The sequence below is a fragment of the Primulina tabacum genome, chromosome 10 (genome assembly GCF_025594145.1).
Source record: "Primulina tabacum isolate GXHZ01 chromosome 10, ASM2559414v2, whole genome shotgun sequence".
NCBI classification, from domain to species: domain Eukaryota; kingdom Viridiplantae; phylum Streptophyta; class Magnoliopsida; order Lamiales; family Gesneriaceae; genus Primulina; species Primulina tabacum.
In genome coordinates this window covers 29,703,614-29,725,465 of record NC_134559.1, presented here as the reverse complement: position 1 = coordinate 29,725,465, position 21,852 = coordinate 29,703,614, and the positions used below count along the sequence as shown (strand labels likewise).

General features: G+C 42.7%; 17 non-coding genes and 4 pseudogenes across 17 annotated transcripts; all 21 read left to right on the top strand.

Moving 5' to 3' along the window:
• Positions 1-401: 401 nt before the first annotated feature.
• Positions 402-519, top strand: LOC142514288 (5S ribosomal RNA). Its single transcript, XR_012810188.1, has one exon. It is a non-coding gene; the product is annotated as a 5S ribosomal RNA (ribosomal RNA).
• Positions 520-1,201: 682 nt separating this feature from the next.
• Positions 1,202-1,320, top strand: LOC142507548 (5S ribosomal RNA). The gene has a single exon (XR_012805803.1). It is a non-coding gene; the product is annotated as a 5S ribosomal RNA (ribosomal RNA).
• Positions 1,321-1,999: 679 nt separating this feature from the next.
• Positions 2,000-2,117, top strand: LOC142508239 (5S ribosomal RNA). Its single transcript, XR_012806463.1, has one exon. It is a non-coding gene; the product is annotated as a 5S ribosomal RNA (ribosomal RNA).
• A 683-nt stretch (positions 2,118-2,800) lies between these two features.
• Positions 2,801-2,919, top strand: LOC142507327 (5S ribosomal RNA). Its single transcript, XR_012805587.1, has one exon. It is a non-coding gene; the product is annotated as a 5S ribosomal RNA (ribosomal RNA).
• A 683-nt stretch (positions 2,920-3,602) lies between these two features.
• LOC142516499 (5S ribosomal RNA) lies at positions 3,603-3,721 on the top strand. Its single transcript, XR_012812291.1, has one exon. It is a non-coding gene; the product is annotated as a 5S ribosomal RNA (ribosomal RNA).
• A 657-nt stretch (positions 3,722-4,378) lies between these two features.
• Positions 4,379-4,497, top strand: LOC142508271 (5S ribosomal RNA). The gene has a single exon (XR_012806493.1). It is a non-coding gene; the product is annotated as a 5S ribosomal RNA (ribosomal RNA).
• A 684-nt stretch (positions 4,498-5,181) lies between these two features.
• On the top strand, positions 5,182-5,300 carry LOC142516305 (5S ribosomal RNA). Its single transcript, XR_012812107.1, has one exon. It is a non-coding gene; the product is annotated as a 5S ribosomal RNA (ribosomal RNA).
• Positions 5,301-8,818: 3,518 nt separating this feature from the next.
• Positions 8,819-8,937, top strand: LOC142515630 (5S ribosomal RNA). The gene has a single exon (XR_012811465.1). It is a non-coding gene; the product is annotated as a 5S ribosomal RNA (ribosomal RNA).
• A 679-nt stretch (positions 8,938-9,616) lies between these two features.
• LOC142509379 (5S ribosomal RNA) lies at positions 9,617-9,735 on the top strand. The gene has a single exon (XR_012807556.1). It is a non-coding gene; the product is annotated as a 5S ribosomal RNA (ribosomal RNA).
• Positions 9,736-10,416: 681 nt separating this feature from the next.
• LOC142509922 (5S ribosomal RNA) lies at positions 10,417-10,537 on the top strand. Its single transcript, XR_012808067.1, has one exon. It is a non-coding gene; the product is annotated as a 5S ribosomal RNA (ribosomal RNA).
• A 668-nt stretch (positions 10,538-11,205) lies between these two features.
• Positions 11,206-11,324, top strand: LOC142509248 (5S ribosomal RNA). Its single transcript, XR_012807432.1, has one exon. It is a non-coding gene; the product is annotated as a 5S ribosomal RNA (ribosomal RNA).
• Positions 11,325-12,005: 681 nt separating this feature from the next.
• LOC142516189 (5S ribosomal RNA) lies at positions 12,006-12,124 on the top strand. Its single transcript, XR_012811997.1, has one exon. It is a non-coding gene; the product is annotated as a 5S ribosomal RNA (ribosomal RNA).
• Positions 12,125-14,710: 2,586 nt separating this feature from the next.
• Positions 14,711-14,829, top strand: LOC142510712 (5S ribosomal RNA; annotated as a pseudogene).
• Positions 14,830-15,512: 683 nt separating this feature from the next.
• Positions 15,513-15,631, top strand: LOC142510339 (5S ribosomal RNA). The gene has a single exon (XR_012808457.1). It is a non-coding gene; the product is annotated as a 5S ribosomal RNA (ribosomal RNA).
• Positions 15,632-16,437: 806 nt separating this feature from the next.
• LOC142509395 (5S ribosomal RNA) lies at positions 16,438-16,556 on the top strand. Its single transcript, XR_012807571.1, has one exon. It is a non-coding gene; the product is annotated as a 5S ribosomal RNA (ribosomal RNA).
• An 805-nt stretch (positions 16,557-17,361) lies between these two features.
• On the top strand, positions 17,362-17,480 carry LOC142514801 (5S ribosomal RNA). The gene has a single exon (XR_012810678.1). It is a non-coding gene; the product is annotated as a 5S ribosomal RNA (ribosomal RNA).
• A 683-nt stretch (positions 17,481-18,163) lies between these two features.
• Positions 18,164-18,280, top strand: LOC142512570 (5S ribosomal RNA; annotated as a pseudogene).
• Positions 18,281-19,037: 757 nt separating this feature from the next.
• LOC142508862 (5S ribosomal RNA) lies at positions 19,038-19,156 on the top strand. Its single transcript, XR_012807063.1, has one exon. It is a non-coding gene; the product is annotated as a 5S ribosomal RNA (ribosomal RNA).
• An 806-nt stretch (positions 19,157-19,962) lies between these two features.
• Positions 19,963-20,081, top strand: LOC142516735 (5S ribosomal RNA). The gene has a single exon (XR_012812515.1). It is a non-coding gene; the product is annotated as a 5S ribosomal RNA (ribosomal RNA).
• A 508-nt stretch (positions 20,082-20,589) lies between these two features.
• Positions 20,590-20,708, top strand: LOC142512089 (5S ribosomal RNA; annotated as a pseudogene).
• Positions 20,709-21,510: 802 nt separating this feature from the next.
• On the top strand, positions 21,511-21,627 carry LOC142512267 (5S ribosomal RNA; annotated as a pseudogene).
• The last annotated feature ends 225 nt before the right edge of the window (positions 21,628-21,852 follow it).

Sequence of the window (21,852 nt, the reverse complement as noted above, 5' to 3'; positions counted from 1 at the left end):
CTTAGAAGTTCGAAATTCTATTCCGGTTCAATTTTATCGTATCCTAGGCATAATAATAGCTTTACATTCGCTATTTTCTTCTTCTTATTTTTTCTATTTTCTGGGAACATTTAGCGATTTTTGTTGTCGTGAGCCAGTTCTGTGCGGAAGGTTATGACGTAGATTACTCCGGAGACCGTTAACTCATTAAAAACAATTGTTTTGACTGTTTTATCCATAGTTTACGTAAACGGTCGCGACACAAGGATTGCCCAGGGAAGTCACCCATCCTAGCTCTGCCATCGCGCTAGAACGCTTAACTTCATGGTTCTGATTGGACGAGAGCAGTACCGCGTGTTGTCCATCGCCTCCCGCTCCACACGTACTCGAGGGATATAACAATAAACATCCCACTCAATATCGAGTGCGATCATACCAGCACTAATTCACCGGATCCCATCAGAACTCCGAAGTTAAGCGTGCTTGGGCGAGAGTAGTACTAGGATGGGGACCCCCTGGGAAGTCCTCGTGTTGCACGCCATTTCGTATTTTTTATTTTTGATTACTTGTTGACAGACGATTTTCGGCTCAAATCATCTGAATCTCGATCGTGACCAGATAAGACATGTGAAATCAACGTAGCTCGGGCACTGCCGGATTTGGACAAAATTGTAGGCTAATTTGATTGTAAAAGGGCAAACGAACGAGACTATTACTCTGTAATGAGCTGGCGAAATTTTAGCCGAATTCTTTTTTTAAGACACTCTAATTTGCGATTTTCCGCTTCTGTTAAGCTTTTGTTTCCTCTAGAAATCCGCTTAGAATGTTCGAAATTCGATTCATGTTCTATTTTATCGTATCCTAGGCATAGTAATAGCTTTACATTCGCTATTTTCTTCTTCTTATTTTTTTTTCTATTTTCTGGGAACATTTAGCAATTTTTGTTGTCGTGAGCCGGTTCTGTGCGGAAGGGTATGACGCAGATTACTCCGGAGACGGTTAACTCATTAAAAACAATTATTTCGACTGTTTTATACATAATTTACGTAAACGGTCGCGACACGAGGAATGCCCAGGGAGGTCACCCATCCTGGCTCTGTCATCGCTCCTGAACGCTTAACTTCATGGTTCTGATTGGGCGAGAGCAGTGCCGCATGTTGGCCATCGCCGCCCGCTCCACACGTACTCGAGGGGTATAAGAATAAACATCCCAGTCAATGTCGGGTGCGATCATACCAACACTAATTCATCGGATCCCATCAGAACTCCGAAGTCAAGCGTGTCTGGGCGATAGCAGTACTAGGATGGGTGACCCCCTGGGAAGTTCCCGTGTTGCACCGCTTTTCTTGTTTTTCTATTTTTTATTACTTGTAGACAGAAGATTTTCGGCTCAAATCATCTTAATCTCGATCCGACCAGATAAGACATGTGAAATCAATGTAGCTCCGGCACTGCCGGATTTGGACAAAATTGTAGGCTAATTTAGTTGTAAACGGGCAAACGAACAAGACTCATTTCTCCGCAATGAGCTGGCGAGAGTTTAGCCGAATTCCTTCTCTAAGACCCTCGAATTTGCGATTTCCACTTCTGTTAAGCTTTCGTTTCCTCGAAAAATCCGCTTAGGAATTTCGAAATTCGATTCCGGTTACATTTTATCGTATCCTAGGCATAATAATAGCTTTACATTCGCTATTTCTTCTTCTTATTTTTTTCTATTTTCTGGGAACATTTAGCTATTTTTTTTGTCGTGGGCCGGTTCTGTGCGGAAGGGTATGATGCAGATTACTCTGGAGACGGTTAACTCATTAAAAACAATTATTTCGACTGTTTTAACCTTAATTTACGTAAATGGTCGCGACACGAGGACTGCCCAGGGAGGTCACCCATCCTAGCTCTGCCATCGCGCCAGAATGCTTAATTTCATTGTTCTGATTGGGCGAGAGCAGTGCCGCGTGTTGTCCATCGCCGCCCGCTCCACACGTAATCGGGGGATATAAAAATAAACATCCCACTCAATGTCGGGTGTGATCATACCAGCACTAATGCATTGGATCCCATCAGAACTCGAAGTTAAGCGTGCTAGGGCGAGAGAAGTACTAGGAAGGGTGACCTCCTGAGAAGTCCTCGTGTTGCACCCATTTTCGTGTTTTTTCTATTTTTGATTACTTGTTGACAGACGATTTTTGGCTCAAATCATCGGAATCTCGATCGGGACCAGATAAGACATGTGAAATAAACGTAGCTCGGGCACTGCCGGATTTGGACAAAATTGTAGCCTAATTTGATTGTAAACGGGAAAACGAACGAGACATATTACTCCGCAACGAGGTGGCGAGATTTTAGCCGAATTCCTTCTCTAAGACCCTCTAATTTGCGATTTTCCGCTTCTGTTAAGCTTTCGTTTCCTCGAGAAATCCGCTTAAGAAGTTCGAAATTCGATTTCGGTTCCATTTTATCGTATCCCAAGTATAATAATAGCTTTACATTCGTTATTTTATTCTTCTTATTTTTTTCTATTTTATGGGAACATTAAGCGATTTTTGTTGTCGTGAGCCGGTTCTGTGCGGAAGGGTATGACGCAGATTACAACGGAGATGGTTAACTCATTAAAAACAATTATTTCGACTGTTTCATCCATAATTTACTTAAACGGTCGCGACACGAGGCCTGCCAAGGGAGGTCACCCATCCTAGCTCTGCCATCGCACTAGAACGCTTAACTTCATGGTTCTGATTGGGCGAGAGCAGTGCCGCGTGTTTTCCAACGCCGCCCGTTCCACACGTACTCCAGGGATATAAGAATAAACATCTCACTGAATGTCGGGTGCGATAATACCAGCACTAATGCATCGGATCTCATCAGAACTCCGAAGTTAAGCGTGCTTGGGCGAGAGCAATACTAGGATGTGTGACCCCCAGGGAAGTCCTCGTGTTGCACCCCTTTTCGTGTTTTTCTATTTTTAAAATACTTGTTGACAGACGATTTTCGGCTCAAATCATCGGAAGCTTGATCGGGACCAGATAAGAAATGTGAAATCAACGTAGCTCGTGCACTGCTGGATTAGGACAAAATTGTAGCCTAATTTGATTGTAAACGGGCATACGAACGAGACTCATTATTCCGCAATGAGCTGGCGAGAGTTTATCCGAATTTCTTCTCTAAGACCCTCTAATTTGCAATTTTTAGCTTCTGTTAAGCTTTTGTTTCCTCGAGAAATTCGCTTAGAAAGTTCAAAATTCGATTCCGGTTCAAATTTATCGTATCCCAAGCAAAATAATAGCTTTACATATGCTATTTTCTTTTTCTTATTTTTTTCTATTTTCTGGAAACATTTTGCAATTTTTGTTGTCGTGAGCCGGTTCTGTACGGAAGGGTATGACGCAGATTACTCCGAAGACGATTAACTCATTAAAAACAATTATTTAGACTGTTTTATCCATAATTTACGTAAACGGTCGCGACACGAGGAATGCCCAGGGAGGTCACTCATCCTGGCTCTTTCATCGCTCAAGAACGCTTAACTTCATGGATCTGATTGGGCGAGAGCAGTGCCGCGTGTTGTCCATCGCCGCCCGCTCCACACGTACTCGAGGGATAAAAGAATAAACATCCCACTCAATGTCGGGTGCGATCATACCAGCACTAATGCACCGGATCCCATCAGAACTCCGAAATTAATCGTGCTTGGGCGAGAGCAGTATTAGGATGGGTGACCCCATGGGAAGTCCTCGTGTTACACCCCTTTTAGTGTTTTTCTATTTTTGATTACTTGTTGACAAACGATTTTCGGCTCAAATCATCTGAATCTCAATCGGGACCAGATAAGACATGTGAAATCAACGTAGCTCGGGCACTTCCGGATTTGAAAAAATTTGAAGGCTAATTTGATTGTAAACGGGCAAACGAACGAGACTCATTACTCCGCAATGAGCTGGCGAGATTTTAGCCGAATTCCATCTCTAAGACCCTCTAATTTGCGATTTTCCGCTTCTGTCAAGTTTCTTAGGAAGTTCGAAATTCGATTCTGGATCCATTTTATCGTATCCCATGCATAATAATAGCTTTACATTCGTTATTTTCTTCTTATTTTTTTTCTATTTTCTTGGAATATTTAGCGATTTTTGTTGTCGTGAGCCGGTTCTGTGCGGAAGGGTATGATGCAGATTACTCCGGAGAAGGTAAACTCATTAAAAACAATTATTTCGACTGTTTTAGCCTTAATTTACGTAAATGGTTGCGACACGAGGACTGCCTAGGGAGGTCACCCATCCTAGCTCTACCATCGCGCTAGAACGCTAAACTTCATGGTTCTGATTGGGAGAGAGAAGTGCCGCGTGTTGTTTACCGCCCGCTCCACACGTACTCGAAGAATATAAGAATAAACATCCCACTCAATGTCGGGTGCGATCATACCAGCACTAATGCACCGGATCCCATCAGAACTCCGAAGTAAAGCGTGCTTGGGCGAGAGCAGTACTTGGATGGGTGACCGCCTGGGAAGTCCTCGTGTTGCACCCCTTTTCGTGTTTTTCTATTTTTGATTACTTGTTGACAGAAGATTTTCCTCTCAAATCTCCTGAATCTAAATCGGGACCAGATAAGACATGTGAAATCAACGTAACTCGGGCACTGCCGGATTTGGACAAAATTGTAGGCTAATTTGATTGTAAACGTGCAAACGAACGAGACTCATTACTCCGCAATGAGCTGGCGAGAGTTTAGCCAATTCCTACTCTAAGACCCTCTAATTTGCGATTTTCCGCTTCTGTTAAGCTTCTGTTTCCTCGAGAAATCTTCTTAGGAAGTTCGTAATTCGATTCCGGTTCCATTTTATCGTATCCCAGGCATAATAATAGCTTTACATTCGCTATTTTCTTATTCTTATTTTTTTTTTCTATTTTCTGGGAACATTTAGGGATTTTTGTTGTCGTGAGCCGGTTCTGTGCGGAAGGGTATGACGCAGATTACTCCGGAGACAGTTAACTCATTAAAAACAATTATTTCGACTGTTTTATCCATAATTTACGTAAACGGTCGCAACACGAGGACTTCTCAGAGGGGTCACCCTTCCTAGCTCTGTCATCGCACCAGAACGCTTAACTTCATGGTTCTGATTGGGAGAGAGCAGTGCCGCGTGTTGTCCATCGCCGCCCGCTCCATACGTACTCGAGGGATAGAAGAATAAACATCTCACTGAATGTCGGGTGCAATCATACCAGCACTAATGCACCAGATCCCATCAGAACTCCGAAGTTAAGCGTGCTTGAGCGAGAGCAGTACTAGAATGGGTGACCGCCTTGGAAGTCCTCGTGTTGCACCTCTTTTCGTGTTTTTCTAATTTTGATTACTTGTTGACAGACGATTTTCGGCTCAAATCATCTGAATCTCGATCGGGACCAGATAAAACATGTGAAATCAACGTAGCTCGGGCACTGCCGGATTTGGACAAAATTGTAGGCTAATTTGATTGTAAACGGGCAAACGAACGAGACTCATTACTCCGCAATGAGGTGGCGAGATTTTAGCCGAATTTCTTCTCTAAGACCCTCTAATTTGCGATTTTCCGCTTCTGTTAAGCTACCATTTCCTGTAGAAATCCGCTTAGGAAGTTCGAAATTCGATTCCGGTTCCATTTTATCGTATCCCAGGCATAATAATAGCTTTATATTCGTTATTTTCTTCTTCTTATTTTTTTTCTATTTTCTGGGAACATTTAGCGATTTTTTTTGTCGTGAGCCGGTTTTGTGCGGAAGGGTATGATGCAGATTACTCCGGAGACGGTTAACTCAATAAAAACAATTATTTCGACTGTTTTAGCCATAATTTACGTAAACGGTCGCGACACGAGGACTTCCCAGGGAGGTCACCCATTCTAGCTCTGCCATCGCTCCAGAACGCTAACTTCATGGTTCTGATTGGGCGAGAGTCTTGCCGCGTGTTGTCCATCGCCGTCCGCTCCACACGTACTCGAGGGATATAAAAATAAACATCTCACTCAATGTCGGGTGCGATCATACCAGCACTAATGCATTGGATCCCATCAGAACTCCTGTAAGGCCCGAGATTTTGTTACTGTAATCTGAGATTAATCTGAAATGATTTATTTATTTATTTAAACATGATTATAGATGGAACAGATCAGATCGGGAGAGCCGAAAGAAGGAATCACATTAGGTGTGAAGAATATAATCGGCGCACATGCGCGGCTTGAATGCGCGCATATGCGCGGAACGTCCAGAGAGTTCGGCGCACATGCGTGGCGGAAGGCGCGCATATGCGCGAGTAAGGGAATGTGCGAGACAGAACATCTCGCGCATATGCGCGAGAAATGTCGCGCATATGCGCAAGAGGATAAACCACAAGGTGCCGGGCAGAAAGCCAGGCGCATATGCGCGACCTTGTGCGCGCATATGCGCGAGGCATGCAAAACGAAAGGATGCCACTTGCCATCACCGTGCGACGTGTATATTTTATATATATATATATATATAAGCAACGTCAAATTCTCGGAAATAAGAAGAAGAGAGGAACCGAAGCTCCAAGTTCCTGATGTGCGAAAATTGAACGCCACGCAAATTCCTGTCTGTCTGATTTTGAATCCGAGTACGGTATCGTGTTACTAGCGACGACACCTACAAATGGACGTAAGTTTTGTTACGTTTAGACATGATTTGAATTTATGATATTGTCAGAATTGAATATGAATCAGATATGATGTTCCTGCTACAGTAGGCATTGTATAATTGAAGTCAGATTAAAGAATAGACTGGTTATACAATTATTATGAAATTCAGAGTTGATTTAGTTGAGATTCTATATCAGAGTTGTGTTATTATTCAAATTTTGAATTGTACGGATATTGATTATGTATTCTGGTATTATATCTGTGATGTTGAGATTGACGGGGTATCAAGACTGTATTGTTATGCTGTCGAAACATCAGTAGATTGATATTGATCAGATTCAGTATTGATTGAGATTGATCAGATTCAGTAATGATTTCGATTGTATCGTGATATCATTGATATGAATTAGATTGTACCTTGTTCAGATATGGATCAGATTATATACCGATTTGAGTATTGATCAGAACGGGTCTTGAATTGAGTTATATACTGATATGGTATTTATGTGACTTGTCATTGCCAGACTGGGTATGGACAGATTGACATACAAGACTTCGTCTTCATCAGATCGTGAAGAGAAAGGTATAAATAAATGTTGATTCGGGATTGCACAACTCGAGTTAGGTTTGACTTGAGTTTCCCAAAATCACATACTTTACTTTATTGCATTGATATTTGCAGATTATCAGATTGATATGTTTAGTATATTGAATTATAGCAGAGCCAGAGTTTGAGTCTAGGGCAGATCAGCCTAGCTAGGGCAGAACCGCCGAGTCTTTGACAGAACCGCATAGATTCTAGACTTGCGGTGTATCGATGAGCTTAGATGTAGATCGAAGTCTATTATAGACATTCGATACAGCATACCAAAGTCTAAATTAGATCAGGATCCCTAGATTAGACTGAGAGATGAGTCGAGTCTTAGATATTGAGACTAGAATTTGATTTACAGATCCGTATTGATTTATGTTTCGTAGATTACGATTCATGTTTTATTTACAGACTGGTATTGATACATGTTGTTTGGTTATGCTACATGTGATAAGATATAATTCATGCTTTTATGTTAATTCAGTTAACTGCATGTATACATTATTTATACAGGGATTTATTCTCACCGGAGTATCCGGCTGTTGTCTTGTTTTGTATGTGTGCATTACAAAAGGTGGGACAGGATCGGGGTCAAGAAGATGATGAGAGAAGACGAGTTTAGAGTGGTGATTCCGGACTTATTGTAGATTTGGTTTAATACTTAAAATTTAGTAGTTGAACCTTAGACTAGTTTGAATAATTGTTGTACATTATTGTACTTATATACTGAGATGTATATTAGTTGCATTCCATTACGCTCCGCACTTGCATTTTAAAAAGAAAAATTTTTAGACCCTGATTATCTGAATTGATAATTAACTCCCAAATATGATTAAGAAAACGATTAGCGTCCGGGACCCCACAACTCCGAAGTTAAAAGTGCTTGGGCGAGAGAAGTACTAGGATGGGTGACCCCCTGGAAAGTCCTCGTGTTGCACCCCTTTTAGTGTTTTTCTATTTTTGATTACTTGTTGACAGACGATTTTCGGCTCAAATCATCGGAATCTCGACCAGGACAAGATAAGACATGTGAAATCAACGTAGCTCGGGCACTGCAGGATTTGGACAAAATTGTAGCCTAATTTGATTGTAAACGGGCAAACGAACGAAACTCATTCTCCGCAATGAGCTGGCGAGATTTTAGCCGAATTCCTTCTCTAAGACCCTCTAATTTGCGATTTTTCGCTTCTGTTAAGCTTTCGTTTCCTCGAGAAATCCGCTTAGGAAGTTCGAAATTCGATTTCGGTTCAATTTTATCGTATCCCAAGCATAATAATAGCTTTACATTTGTTGTTTTCATCTTCTTATTTTTTTTTATTTTCTGGGAACATTAAGCGATTTTTGTTATCGTGAGCTGTTTCTGTGCGGAAGGGTATGACGCAGATTACTCCAGAGACGGTTAACTCATTAAAAACAATTATTTCGACTGTTTTATCCATAATTTACGTAAACGGTTGCGACACGAGGACTGCCCAGAGAGGTCACCCAACCTAGCTCTGCCATTGCGCCAGAACGCTTAACATCAGGGTTCTGATTGGGCGAGAGCAGTGCCGCGTGTTGTGCATCGCCGCCCGCTCCACACGTACTCGAGGAATATAAGAATAAACATCCAACTCAATTTCGGGTGCGATCATACCAGCACTAATGCACCGGATCCCATCAGAAATCCGAAGTTAAGCGTGCTTGGGCGAGAGCAGTACTAGGATGGGTGACCCCCATGGAAGTCCTCGTGTTACACCCCTTTTCGTGTTTTTCTATTTTTGATTACTTGTTGACAGACGATTTTCGGCTCAAATCATCTGAATCTCGATCGGGACGAGATAAGACATGTGAAATCAACGTAGCTCGGGCACTGCCGGATTTGACAAAATTGTAGGCTAATTTGGTTTTAAACGGGCAAACGAACGAGACTCATTACTCTGCAATGATTTGGCGAGAGTTTAGCCGAATTCCTTCTCTAAGACCCTCTAATTTGCGATTTTTCGATTCTGTTAAGCTTCCATTTCCTCGAGAAATCCGCTTAGGAAGTTCGAAATTCGATTCCGATTCCAATTTATCGTATCCCAGGCATAGTAATAGCTTTACATTCGCTATTTTCTTCTTATTTTTTTTCTATTTTCTTGGAACATTTAGCGATTATTGTTGTCGTGAGCCGGTTCTGTGCGGAAGGTTATGACGCAGATTACAACGGAGACGGTTAACTCATTAAAAACAATTATTTCGACTGTTTTATCCATAATTTACTTAAACGGTCGCGACACGAGGACTGCCCAGGGAGGTCACCCATCCTCGCTCTTCTATCGTACCAGAACGCTTAACTTAATGGTTCTAATTGGGCGAGAGCAGTGCTGCGTGTTTTCCATCGCCGCCCGCTCCACACATACTCCAGGGATATAGGAATAAACATCTCACTGAATGTCTGGTGCGATAAAACAAGCACTAATGCACCGGATCCCATCAGAACTCCGCAATTAAGCGTGCTTGGGCGAGTGCGGTACTAGGATGGGTGACCCCCTGGGAAGTCCTCGTGTTGCACCCTTTTTCGTGTTTTTCTATTTTTAATTACTATTCGACAGACGATTTTCGGCTCAAATCATCTGAATCTCGATCGGGACCAGATAAAACATGTGAAATCAACGTAGCTCGGGCACTGCCGGATTTGGACAAAATTGTTGGCTAATTTGATTGTAAACAGGCAAACGAACGAGACTCATTACTCCGCAATGAGGTTGCGAGATTTTAGCCGAATTCCTTCTCTAAGACCCTCTAATTTGCGATTTCCGCTTCTGTTAAGCTTCCGTTTCCTCGAGAAATCCGCTTAGGAAGTTTGAAATTCGATTCTGGTTCCATTTTATCGTATCCTAGGCATAATAATAGCTTTACATTCGCCATTTCTTCTTCTTATTTTTTTTCTATTTTCTGGGAACATTTAGCGATTTTTTTTGTCGTGGGCCGGTTCTGTGCAGAAGAGTATGATGCAGATTACTTTGGAGACGGTTAACTCATTAAAAACAATTATTTCGACTGTTTTAGCCTTAATTTACGTAAATGGTCGCGACACGAGGACTGCCCAGGGAGGTCACCCATCCTAGCTCTGCCATCGCGCCAGAACGCTTAACTTCATGCTTCTGATTGGGCGAGAGCAGTGCCGCATGTTGTCCAACGCCGCCCGCTCCACACGTACTCGAGGGATATAAATATAAACATCCCACTCAATGTCGGGTGCGATCATACCAGCACTAATGCATCGGATCCCATCAGAACTCCGAAGTTAAGCGTGCTAGGGCGAGAGAAGTACTAGGAAGGGTGACCCCTCCTGGGAAGTCCTCCTGTTGAACCCCTTTTCGTGTTTTTCTTTTTTGATTACTTGTTGACAGACGATTTTCGGCTCAAATCATCGGAATCTCGATCGGGACCAGATAAGACATGTGAAATCAACGTAGCTCGGGCACTGCCGGATTTGGACAAAATTGTAGCCTAATTTGATTGTAAACGGGAAAACGAACGAGACTTATTACTCCGCAACGAGGTGGCGAGATTTTAGCCAAATTCCTTCTCTAAGACCCTCTAATTTGCGATTTTCCGCTTCTGTTAAGCTTCTGTTTCCTCGAGAAATCCGCTTAGGAAGTTCAAAATTCGATTTCGGTTCCATTTTATCGTATCCTAGGCATAATAATAGCTTTACATTCACTATTTCTTCTTCTTATTTTTTTTCTATTTTCTGGGAACATTTAACGATTTTTTTTGTCGTGCGGAAGGGTATGATGCAGATTACTCTGAAGACGGTTAACTCATTAAAAACAATTATTTCGACTGTTTTAACCTTAATTTACGTAAATGGTCGCGACACGAGGACTGCCCAGTGAGGTAACCCATCCTAGCTCTGCCATCGCGCCAGAACGCTTAACTTCATGGTTCTGATTGGGCGAGAGCAGTGCCGCATGTTGTCCAACGCCGCCCGCTCCACACGTACTCGAGGGATATAAAAATAAACATCCCACTCAATGTCGGGTGCGATCATACCAGCACTAATGCATCGGATCCTATCAGAACTCCGAAGTTAGGCGTGCTAGGGCAAGAGAAGTACTAGGAAGGGTAACCCCCTGGGAAGTCCTCGTGTTGCAGCCCTTTTCGTGTTTTTCTATTTTTTATTATTTGTTGACAGACGATTTTCGGCTCAAATCATCTGAATCTCGATCGGGACCAGATAAGACATGTGAAATCAACGTAGCTCGGGCACTGCCGGATTTGGACAAAATTGTAGCCTAATTTGATTGTAAACGGGCAAACGAAAGAGACTCATTACTCCGCAATGAGCTGGCGAGATTTTAGCCGAATTCCTTCTCTAAGACCCTCTAATTTGCGATTTTCCGCTTCTGTTAAGCTTCCATTTCCTCAAGAAATCCGTTTAGGAAGTCTGAAATTCGATTCCGGTTCCATTTTATCGTATCATTGGCATAATAATAGCTTTACATTCGCTATTTTCTTCTTCTTTTTTTTTCTATTTTCTGGGAATATTTAGCGATTTTTGTTGTCGTGAGTCGGTTTTGTGCAGAAGGGAACGACGCAGATTATTCTGGATATGGTTAACACATTAAAAACAATTATTTCGACTGTTTTAGCCATAAGTTACGTAAACGGTCGCGACACGAGGAATGCCCAGGGAGGTCACCGATCCTAGCTCTGTCATCGCGCCAGAACGCTTAACTTCATGGTTTTGATTGGGCGAGAGCAGTGCCACCTGTTGTCCATCGGCGCCCGCTCCACACGTACTCGAGGGATATAAGAATAAACATCTCACTCAATGTCGGGTGCGATCATACGAGCACTAATGCACCGGATCCCATCAAAACTCCGAAGTTAAGCGTGCTTCGGCGAGAGCAGTACTAGGATGGGTGACCCCCTAGGAAGTCCTCATGTTGCACCCCTTTTCGTGTTTTTCCATTTTTAATTACTTGTTGAGAGACGAATTTCAGCTCAAATCATCTGAATCTCGATCAGGACCAGATAAAACATGTGAAATCAACGTAGCACGGGCACTCCCGGTGTAATGCCCGAGATTTTGATTCTGTTAATCTGAGATTATTGATTAAGAATTGAGGTGATTATAGCCGGGCCATTTCGAGATCAGATTGGGCAAAACATATGAAAAGTACAATGTTTGGACAGAACTGTTGGCGCCCGAGCGGTAGGAAATGACCGCCCGAGCGCCAGTGTTCAATAAGAATACCATTCGGGCAGAACCTGTGGCGCACGAGCGGTAGAAAATTACCGCCCGAGCGCCAATGGATAACAAGCCGAGTACCGGGCAGAGTGTTCGGCGCCCGAGCGGTAGTTTATAACCGCCCGAGCGCCGACTGAAAATCAGGGAGAATGGGACAAATATCTTTACATGCATGAGATATATATATATATATATATATATATAAGTTTCCTTCTTCAGAATTTAGTAGGAAGAGTCGAGGATTTCTCTAAGAAATCCTTACGCCTTTTAGCGTATAGATTTGTGATTTGTGAACGTTCCGCCCGTCCGATTTTGAATCCGACTTCAGTACTGTGTTCCTATCGACGCAGGCTTCAACTAGACGTAAGTTTTGCTACGTTTTGATATGATTTGAAATTATGATGTTGAAGGAATCGGATATTATTCATATATGATGTTCTTGCGATATTAGACATTGTATAATCGAAACCAGACTGGAGAACAGATATCATATGAAATTGTTATGATTTTCGGAGTAGTTTTGGAGTCGATTTGATATCAGAATTGAATTGTTATCGATTATGAGATATTGGAAGTGATATCTGACTAATATGGTATTGTTGGGTATATCGATATTGTACCGTTATGCCATCGATAGTGAATTAGATTGAGTATTGAGCAGAACAGATTTGATTGGAGTAATGTATTGATATTATACTCCTCGATATTGTTATTGCCAGATTGATATTGTCAGGCTTTGAGTTCGAGACTTTGACAGAGTCAGAGTGACAGAAAGAAAGGTATAAATTAATGTTGAGTTGGGATTGCACAACTCGAGTGAGGTTTGACTCGAGTTTTCCTAAATCACATACCTAGTTTACTGCATTGATAATTGTAGTTAATGAGATTGATGTTTGTAGTCTATTGATTTATAGCCACTGCATGTTTTGACTACTGATTCGTTTAGTCATAGACTGATTCGTCTAGCTATCGGCCGAGTTGCCTAGCTACTTGGCTGATTCGCCTAGTCATCGGATGATTCGCCTAGTCCCTGACTGATTCGTCTAATTATTGGCTGATTCGCTTAATCCTTGACTGATTCGTCAATTCTGTGGCTGTTTCGCCCAGACACTGGATATAGGAATTATATCGATGCCGTTTAGGGTTGGGTCATTCCTATCGACTGAGATTCGATATAATTCTCAATATTCAAAACCGGGATCTCTAGATTAGGAATGAGTCAAGTCTGAGACGACGCGTTGTTTGAGTCAAGTCTGATACGACTAGTTGATTTACAGTTTTAATATCATACATGTTTGTTGATTGGCTGCATGTGAATGATATTTGTTATATGCTTTTGTATATGTTTTTATATGATTGCATGTTTACATTGTTTATACTGGGATTTATTCTCACCGGAGTTATCCGGCTGTTGTCTTGTTTTGTATGTGTGCATGACAACAGGTGGGACAGGCTCAGGGTCGAGAAGATGAGGAAAGATCGTGATTAGAGTGGAGGCTCCGGACTTGGATTAGAGATAGGGTTGGACACTTGATATTAGCAGTTAAACCTTAGTTGAATAAATGTATGTGGTACAGGACTTGTACTTTTATACTGAGATGTATATACGTTTTCTTTCACTACGTTCCGCATTTTAAAAAAAATTTAGACCCTGTTTTATAATTGATTAATTAGTCCCAATGATGATTAAGAAACATGATTAGCGTCCGGGCCCCCACACCCGGATTTGGACAAAATTGTTGCCTAATTAGATTGTAAACAGGAACACGAACGAGACTCATTACTCCGCAATGAGCTAGCGAGAGTTTAGCCGAATTCTTTCTCTAAGACCCTCTAATTTGCAATTTTCCGCTTCTGTTGAACTTCCGTTTCCTCGAGAAATCCGCTTAGGAAGTTTGAAATTCGATTTTGGTTCTATTTTATCATATCCCAGGCATAATAATAGCTTTACATTCGTTATTTTCTTCTTCTTATTTTTTTTCTATTTTCTGCTAACATTTAGCGATTTTTGTTGTCGTGAGCCGGTTCTGTTCTGAAGGGTATGATGCAGATTACTCTGGAGACGGTTAACTCATTAAAAATAATTATTTTGATTGTTTTAGCCTTAATTTACGTAAACGATCGCGACACAAGGACTGCTCAGGGAGGTCACCCATCCTAGCTCTGCCATCGCGCCAGAACGGTTAACTTCATTGTTCTGATTGGGCGAGAGCAGTGCCGCGTGTTGTCCATCGCCGCCCGCTCCACATGTACTCGAAGGATATAAGAATAAACATCCCACTCAATTGTCGAGTGCGATCATACCAGCAATAATGCACCGGATCCCATCAGAACTCCGAAGTTAAGCGTGCTTGGGCGAGAGCAGTGCTAGGATAAGCTACCCCCTGGAAAGTCCTCGTGTTGCACCCCTTTTTGTGTTTTTCTATTTTTGATTACTTGTTGACAGACGATTTTCGGCTCAAATCATCTGAATCTCGATCGGGACCAGATAAAACATCTGAAATCAACGTTGCTCGGGCACTGCCGGATTTGGAAAAAATTGTAGTCTAATTTGATTGTAAACGGGCAAACGAACGAGACTCCTTACTCCGCAATGAGCTGGCGAGATTTTAGCCGAATTCCTTCTCTATGACGCTCTAATTTGCGATTTTCCGCTTCTTATAAACTTTCGTTTCCTTGAGAAATACTCATAGGAAGTTTGAAATTTGATTCCTGTTCCATTTTATCGAATCCTAGGCATAATAATAGCTTTACATTCGCTATTTTCTTCTTTTTATTTTTTTTCTATTTTCTAGGAACATTTAGCGATTTTTGTTGTCGTGAGCCGGTTTTGTGTGGAAGGGTATGATGCAGATTATTCTGGAGATGGTTAACTCATTAAAAACAATTATTTCGATTGTTTTAGCCATAATTTACGTAAACGGTCGCGACACGAGGAATGCCCAGGGAGGTCACCCATCCTAGCTCGGTCATCGCGCCAGAACGCTTAACTTCGTGGTTCTGATTGTGCGAGTGCAGTGCCGCATGTTGTCCATCGCCGCCCGCTCCACACATACTCGAGGGATATAAGAATAAACATCCCACTCAATGTCGGGTGCAATCACACCAGTTAAAATGCACCGGATCCCATCAGAACTTCGAAGTTAAGCGTGCTTGGGCGAGAGCAGTACTAGGATGGGTGACCCCCTGGGATGTCCTCGTGATGCACCCTTTTTCGTGTTTTTATATTTTTGATTACTTGTTGACAGACGATTTTGGACTGAAGTTAAGCGTGCTTGGGCGAGAACATTACTAGGATGGGTGACCCCCTAGGAAGTCCTCGTGTTGCACCACTTTTCGTGTTTTTCCATTTTTAATGCTTGTTGATCGACGAATTTCGGCTCAAATCAGCTGAATTTCGATCAGGAACAGATAAAACATGTGAAATCAACGTAGCTCGGGCACTGCCGGATTTGGACAAAATTGTAGCCTAACTAGATTGTAAACGGGCAAACGAACGAGAATCATTACTCCGCAATGAGCTGGCGAGAGTTTAGCCGAATTCTTTCTCTAAGACCCTCTAATTTGCAATTTTCCGCTTCTGTTAAGCTTCCGTTTCCTCGAGAAATACGCTTAGGAAGTTCGAAATTCGATTCCGGTTCCATTTTATCCTATCCAAGGCATAATAATAGCTTTACATTCATTATTTTCTTCTTCTTATTTTTTTTTCTATTATCTGGGAACATTTAGCGATTTTTGTTGTCGTGAGCCGGTTCTGTACGGAAGGGTATGATGCAGATTACTCTGGAGACGGTTAACTCTTTAAAAACAATTATTTCGATTGTTTTATCCTTAATTTACGTAAACGGTCGCAAAACGAGGACTGCTCAGGAAGGTCACCCATCCTAGCTCTGTCATCGCGCCTAGAACGCTTAACTTCATGGTTCTGATTGGGCGAGAGCAGTGCCGCGTGTTTTCCATCGCCGCCCGCTCCACATGTACTCGAAGGATATAAGAATAAACATCCCACTAAATGTCGGATGCGATCATACTAGCACTAATGCATCGGACCCCATCAGAACTCCGAAGTTAAGCGTGCCTGGGCGAGAGCAGTACTAGGATGGGTGTCCCCCTAGGAAGTCCTCGTGTTTCACCCTTTTTCGTGTTTTTCTATTTTTGATTACTTGTTGACAGACGATTTTCGACTGAAGTTAAGCGTGCTTGGACGAGAGAAGTACTAGGAAGGGTGACCCCCTGGGAAGTCCTCCTGTTGCACCCCTTTTCGTGTTTTACCATTTTTAATTACTTGTTGACAGACGAATTTCGGCTCAAATCATCTGAATCTCGATCACGACCAGATAAAACATGTGAAATCAACGTAGAACGGGCACTGCCGGATTTGGACAAAATTGTAGCCTAATTAGATTGTAAACGGGCAAACGAACGAGACACGTTACTCCGCAATGACCTAGCGAGAGTTTAGCCGAATTCTTTCTCTAAGAACCTCTAATTTGAAATTTTCCGCTTCTGTTAAACTTCCGTTTCCTCGAGAAATCCGCTTAGGTAGTTTGAAATTCGATTCTGATTCCATTTTATCGTATCCCAGGCATAATAATAGCTTTACATTCGTTATTTTCTTCTTTTATTTTTTTTCTATTTTCTTGGAACATTTAGCGATTTTTGTTGTCGTGAGCCGGTTCTGTGCGGAAGGGTATGATCCAGATTACTCTGTAGACGGTTTACTCATTAAAAACAATTATTTCGATTGTTTTAGCCTTAATTTACGTAAACGGTCGCGACACGAGGACTGCTCAGGGAGGTCACCCATCCTAGCTCTGCCATCGCGCCAGAACGCTTAACTTCATGGTTCTGATTGGGCGTGAGCAGTGCCACGTGTTGTCCATCGCCGCCCTGCTCCACATGTACTCGAAGGATATAAGAATAAACATCGCACTCAATGTCGGGTGCGATCATACCAGAACTAATGCACCGGATCCCATCAGAACTCCGAATTTAAGCGTGCTTGGGCGAGAGCAGTACTAGGATGGTTGACCTCCTGGGAAGTCCTCGTGTTGCACCCCTTTTCGTGTTTTTCTATTTTTGATTACTTGTTGACAGACGATTTTCGGTTCAAATCATCTGAATCTCGATCGGGACCAGAAAAAACATGTGAAATAAACTTTGCTCGGGCATTGCCGGATTAGGAAAAAATTGTAGTCTAATTTGATTGTAAACAGGCAAACGAACGAGACTCCTTACTCCGCAAGGAGCTGGCGAGAGTTTAGCCGAATTCCTTCTCTAAGACCCTCGAATTTGCGATTTTCCGCTTCTGTTAAACTTTCGTTTCCCCGAGAAATCCTCATAGGAAGTTTGAAATTTGATTCCTGTTCCATTTTATCGTATCATAGGCATAATAATAGCTTTACATTCGTTATTTTCTTCTTCTTATTTTTTTTCTATTTTCTGGGAACATTTAGCGATTTTTGTTGTCGTGAGCCGGTTCTGTGCGGAAGGGTATGACGCAGATTATTCTGGAGATGGTTAACTCATTCAAAACAATTATTTCGACTGTTTTAGACATAATTTACGTAAAGGGTCGCGTCTAAAGGAATGCAAAGGAAGGTCACCCATCCTAGCTCTGCCATCGCGCCAGAACGCTTAACTTCGTGGTTCTGATTGGGCGAGAGCAGTGCCGCATGTTGTCCATCGCCGCCCGCTCCACACGTACTCAAGGGATATAAAAATAAACATCCCACTCAATGTCGGGTGCGATCATACCAGTCCTAATGAACCGGATCATTAGAACTCCGAAGTTAAGCGTCCTTGGGCGAGAGCAGTACTAGGATGGGAGACCCCCTGGGATGTCCTCGTGATGAACCCTATGTGTTTTTCTATTTTTGAATACTTGTTGACAGACGATTTTCGGCTGAAGTTAAGCGTGCTAGGGCGAGAGCAGTACTAGGATGGGTGACCCCCTAGGAAGTCCTCGTGTTGCACCCCTTTTCGTGTTTTTCCATTTTTAATTACTTGTTGACAGACGAATTTCGGCTCAAATCATCTGAATCTCGACCGGGACCAGATAAGACATGTGAAATCAACGTAGCTCGGGCACTGCCGGATTTGGACAAAATTGTTGCCTAATTTGATTGTAAACGGGCAAACGAACGAGACTCATTACTCCGCAATGAGCTGGCGAGAGTTTAGCCGAATTCTTTCTCTAAGACCCTCTAATTTGCAATTATCCGCTTCTGTTAAGCTTCCGTTTGCTCGAGAAATCCGCTTAGGAAGTTTAAAATTCGATTCTGGTTCCATTTTATCGTATCCCAGACATAATAATAGCTTTACATTCGCTATTTCTTGTTGTCGTGAGCCGGTTTTGTGCGGAAGGGTATGACGCAGATTATTCTGGAGATGGTTAACTCATTAAAAACAATTATTTCGACTGTTTTAGCAATAAGTTACGTAAACGGTCGCGACACGAGGAATGCCCAGGGAGGTAACCCATCCTAGCTCTGTCATCGCGCCAGAACGCTTAACTTCATGGTTCTGATTGGGCGAGAGCAGTGCCACGTGTTGTCCATGGCCGCCCGCTCCGCACGTACTCGAGGGATATAAGAATAAACAACCCACTCAATGTCGGGTGCGATCATACGAGCACTAATGCACCGGATCCCATCAGTACTCCGAAGTTAAGCGTGCTTCGGCGAGAGCAGTACTAGGATGGGTGACCCCCTTGAATGTCCTCGTGATGCATCCCTTTTCGTGTTTTTCTATTTTTGATTACTTGTTGACAGAAGATTTTCGGCTGAAAATAAGCGTGCTTGGGCGAGAGCAGTACTAGGATGGGTTACCCCCTAAGAAGTCCTCGTGTTGCACCCCTTTTCGCGTTTTTCCATTTTTAATTACTTGTTGACAGACGAATTTCGGCTCAAATCATCTGAATCTCGATCAGGACCAGATTAAACATGTGAAATCAACGTAGCTCGGGCACTGCCGGATTTGGACAAAATTTTAGCCTAATTAGATTGTAAACGGGCAAACGAACGAGACTCATTACTTAGCAATGAGCTGACGAGTAGCCGAATTCTTTCTCTAAGACTCTCTAATTTGCCATTTACCGCTTCTGTTAAGCTTCCATTTCCTCGAGAAATCCGCTTAGGAAGTTCCAAATTCAATTCTGGTTCCATTTTATCGTATCCCAAACATAATAATAGCTTTACATTCGTTATTTTCTTCTTCTTATTTTTTTTTCTATTTTCTGGGAACATTTAGCGATTTTTGTTATCGCGAGCCAGTTCTATACGGAAGGGTATGACGCAGATTACTCCGGAGACGATTAACTTATTAAAAACAATTATTTCGACTGTTTTATCCATATTTTACGTAAACGGTCGCGACACGAGGACTGCCCAGAGAGGTCCACCCATCCTAGCTCTGCCATCGCGCCAGAAAGCTTAACTTCATGGTTTTGAATATGGGCGAGAGCTAGTGCCGCATGTTGTTCCTCGCCGCCCGCTCCACACGTACTCGAAAGATATAAGAATAAACATCCCACTCAATGTCGAGTGCGATCATACCAGCACTAATGCACCGGATCCCATCAGAACTCCGAAGTTAAGCATGCCTGGACGAGAGCAGTACTAGGATGGGTGGCCCCCTGGAAAGTCCTCGTGTTGCACGCCTTTTCGTGTTTTTCTATTTTTGATTACTTGTTGACAGACGATTTTCGGCTGAAGTTAAGCGTGCTTGGGCGAGAGCAGTACTAGGATGGGTGACCCCCTAGAAAATCCTCGTGTTGCACCCCTTTTCGTGTTTTCCATTTTATCGTATCCCAGGCAAAATAATAGCTTTACATTCGCTATTTTCTTCTTCTTCTTATTTTTTTCTATTTTCCGGGAACATTTACCGATTTTTGTTGTCGTGAGCCGGTTCTGTGCGGAAGGGTATGAAGCAGATTACTCCGGAGACGGTTAACTCATTAAAAACAATTATTTCTACTGTTTTATCCATAATTTACGTAAACGATTGCGACACGAGGACCGCCCAGGGAGGTCACCCATCCTAGCTCCGCCATCGCGCCAGGACGCTTCACTTCATGGTTCTAATTGGGTGAGAGCAGTGCCGCGTGTTGTCCATCGCCCGCTCCACATGTACTCGTAGGATATAAGAATAAACATCCCACTCAATGTCGGGTGCGATCATACCAGCAATAATGCACCGCATCCCATCAGAACTCCGAAGTTAAGCGTGCTTCGGCGAGAACAGTACTAGGATGGGTGACCCCCTGGAATGTCCTTGTGATGCATCCCTTTTCGTGTTTTTCTATTTTTGATTACTTGTTGACAGAAGATTTTCGGCTGAAGTTAAGCGTGCATGGGCTAGAGCAGTACTTGGATGGGTGACCCCCTAGGAAGTCCTCGTGTTGCACCCCTTTTCGTGTTTTTCCATTTTTAATTACTTGTTGACAGACGAATTTCGGCTCAAATCATCTGAATCTCGATCAGGACCAGATAAAACTTGTGAAATCAACGTAGCTCGGGCACTGCCGGATTTGGACAAAATTTTAGCCTAATTAGATTGTAAACGGGCAAACGAACGAGACTCATTACTCAGCAATGAGCTGACGAGTAGCCGAATTCTTTCTCTAAGACTCTCTAATTTGCCATTTTCCGCTTCTGTTAAGCTTCCATTTCCTCGAGAAATCCGATTAGGAAGTTCGAAATTCGATTCTGGTTCCATTTTATCGTATCCCAAACATAATAATAGCTTTACATTCGTTATTTTCTTCTTCTTATTTTTTTTTCTATTTTCTGGGAACATTTATCTATTTTTGTTGTCGTGAGCCGGTTCTGTGCGGAAGGGTATGACGCAGATTATTCTGGAGATGGTTAACTCATTCAAAACAATTATTTCGACTGTTTTAGCCATAATTTACGTAAACGGTCGCGACACAAGGAATGCAAAGGGAGGTCACCCATCCTAGCTCTGTCATCGCGCCAGAACGCTTAACTTCGTGGTTCTGATTGGGCGAGAGCAGTGCCGCATGTTGTCCATCGCCGCCCGCTCCACACGTACTCGAGGGATATAAGAATAAACATCCCACTCAATGTCGGGTACGATCATACCAGCCCTAATGCACCGGATCATTAGAACTCCGAAATTAAGCGTGCTTGGGCGAGAGCAGTACTAGGATGGGAGACCTCCTGGGACGTCCTCGTGATGAACCCTATGTGTTTTTCTATTTTTGAATACTTGTTGACAGACGATTTTCGGCTGAAGTTAAGCGTGCTTAGGGCGAGAGCAGTACTAGGATGGGTGACCCCCTAGGAAGTCCTCGTGTTGCACCCCTTTTCGTGTTTTTCCATTTTTAATTACTTGTTGACAGACGAATTTCGGCTCAAATCATCTGAATCTCAATCAGGACTAGATAAAACATGTGAAATCAATGTAGCT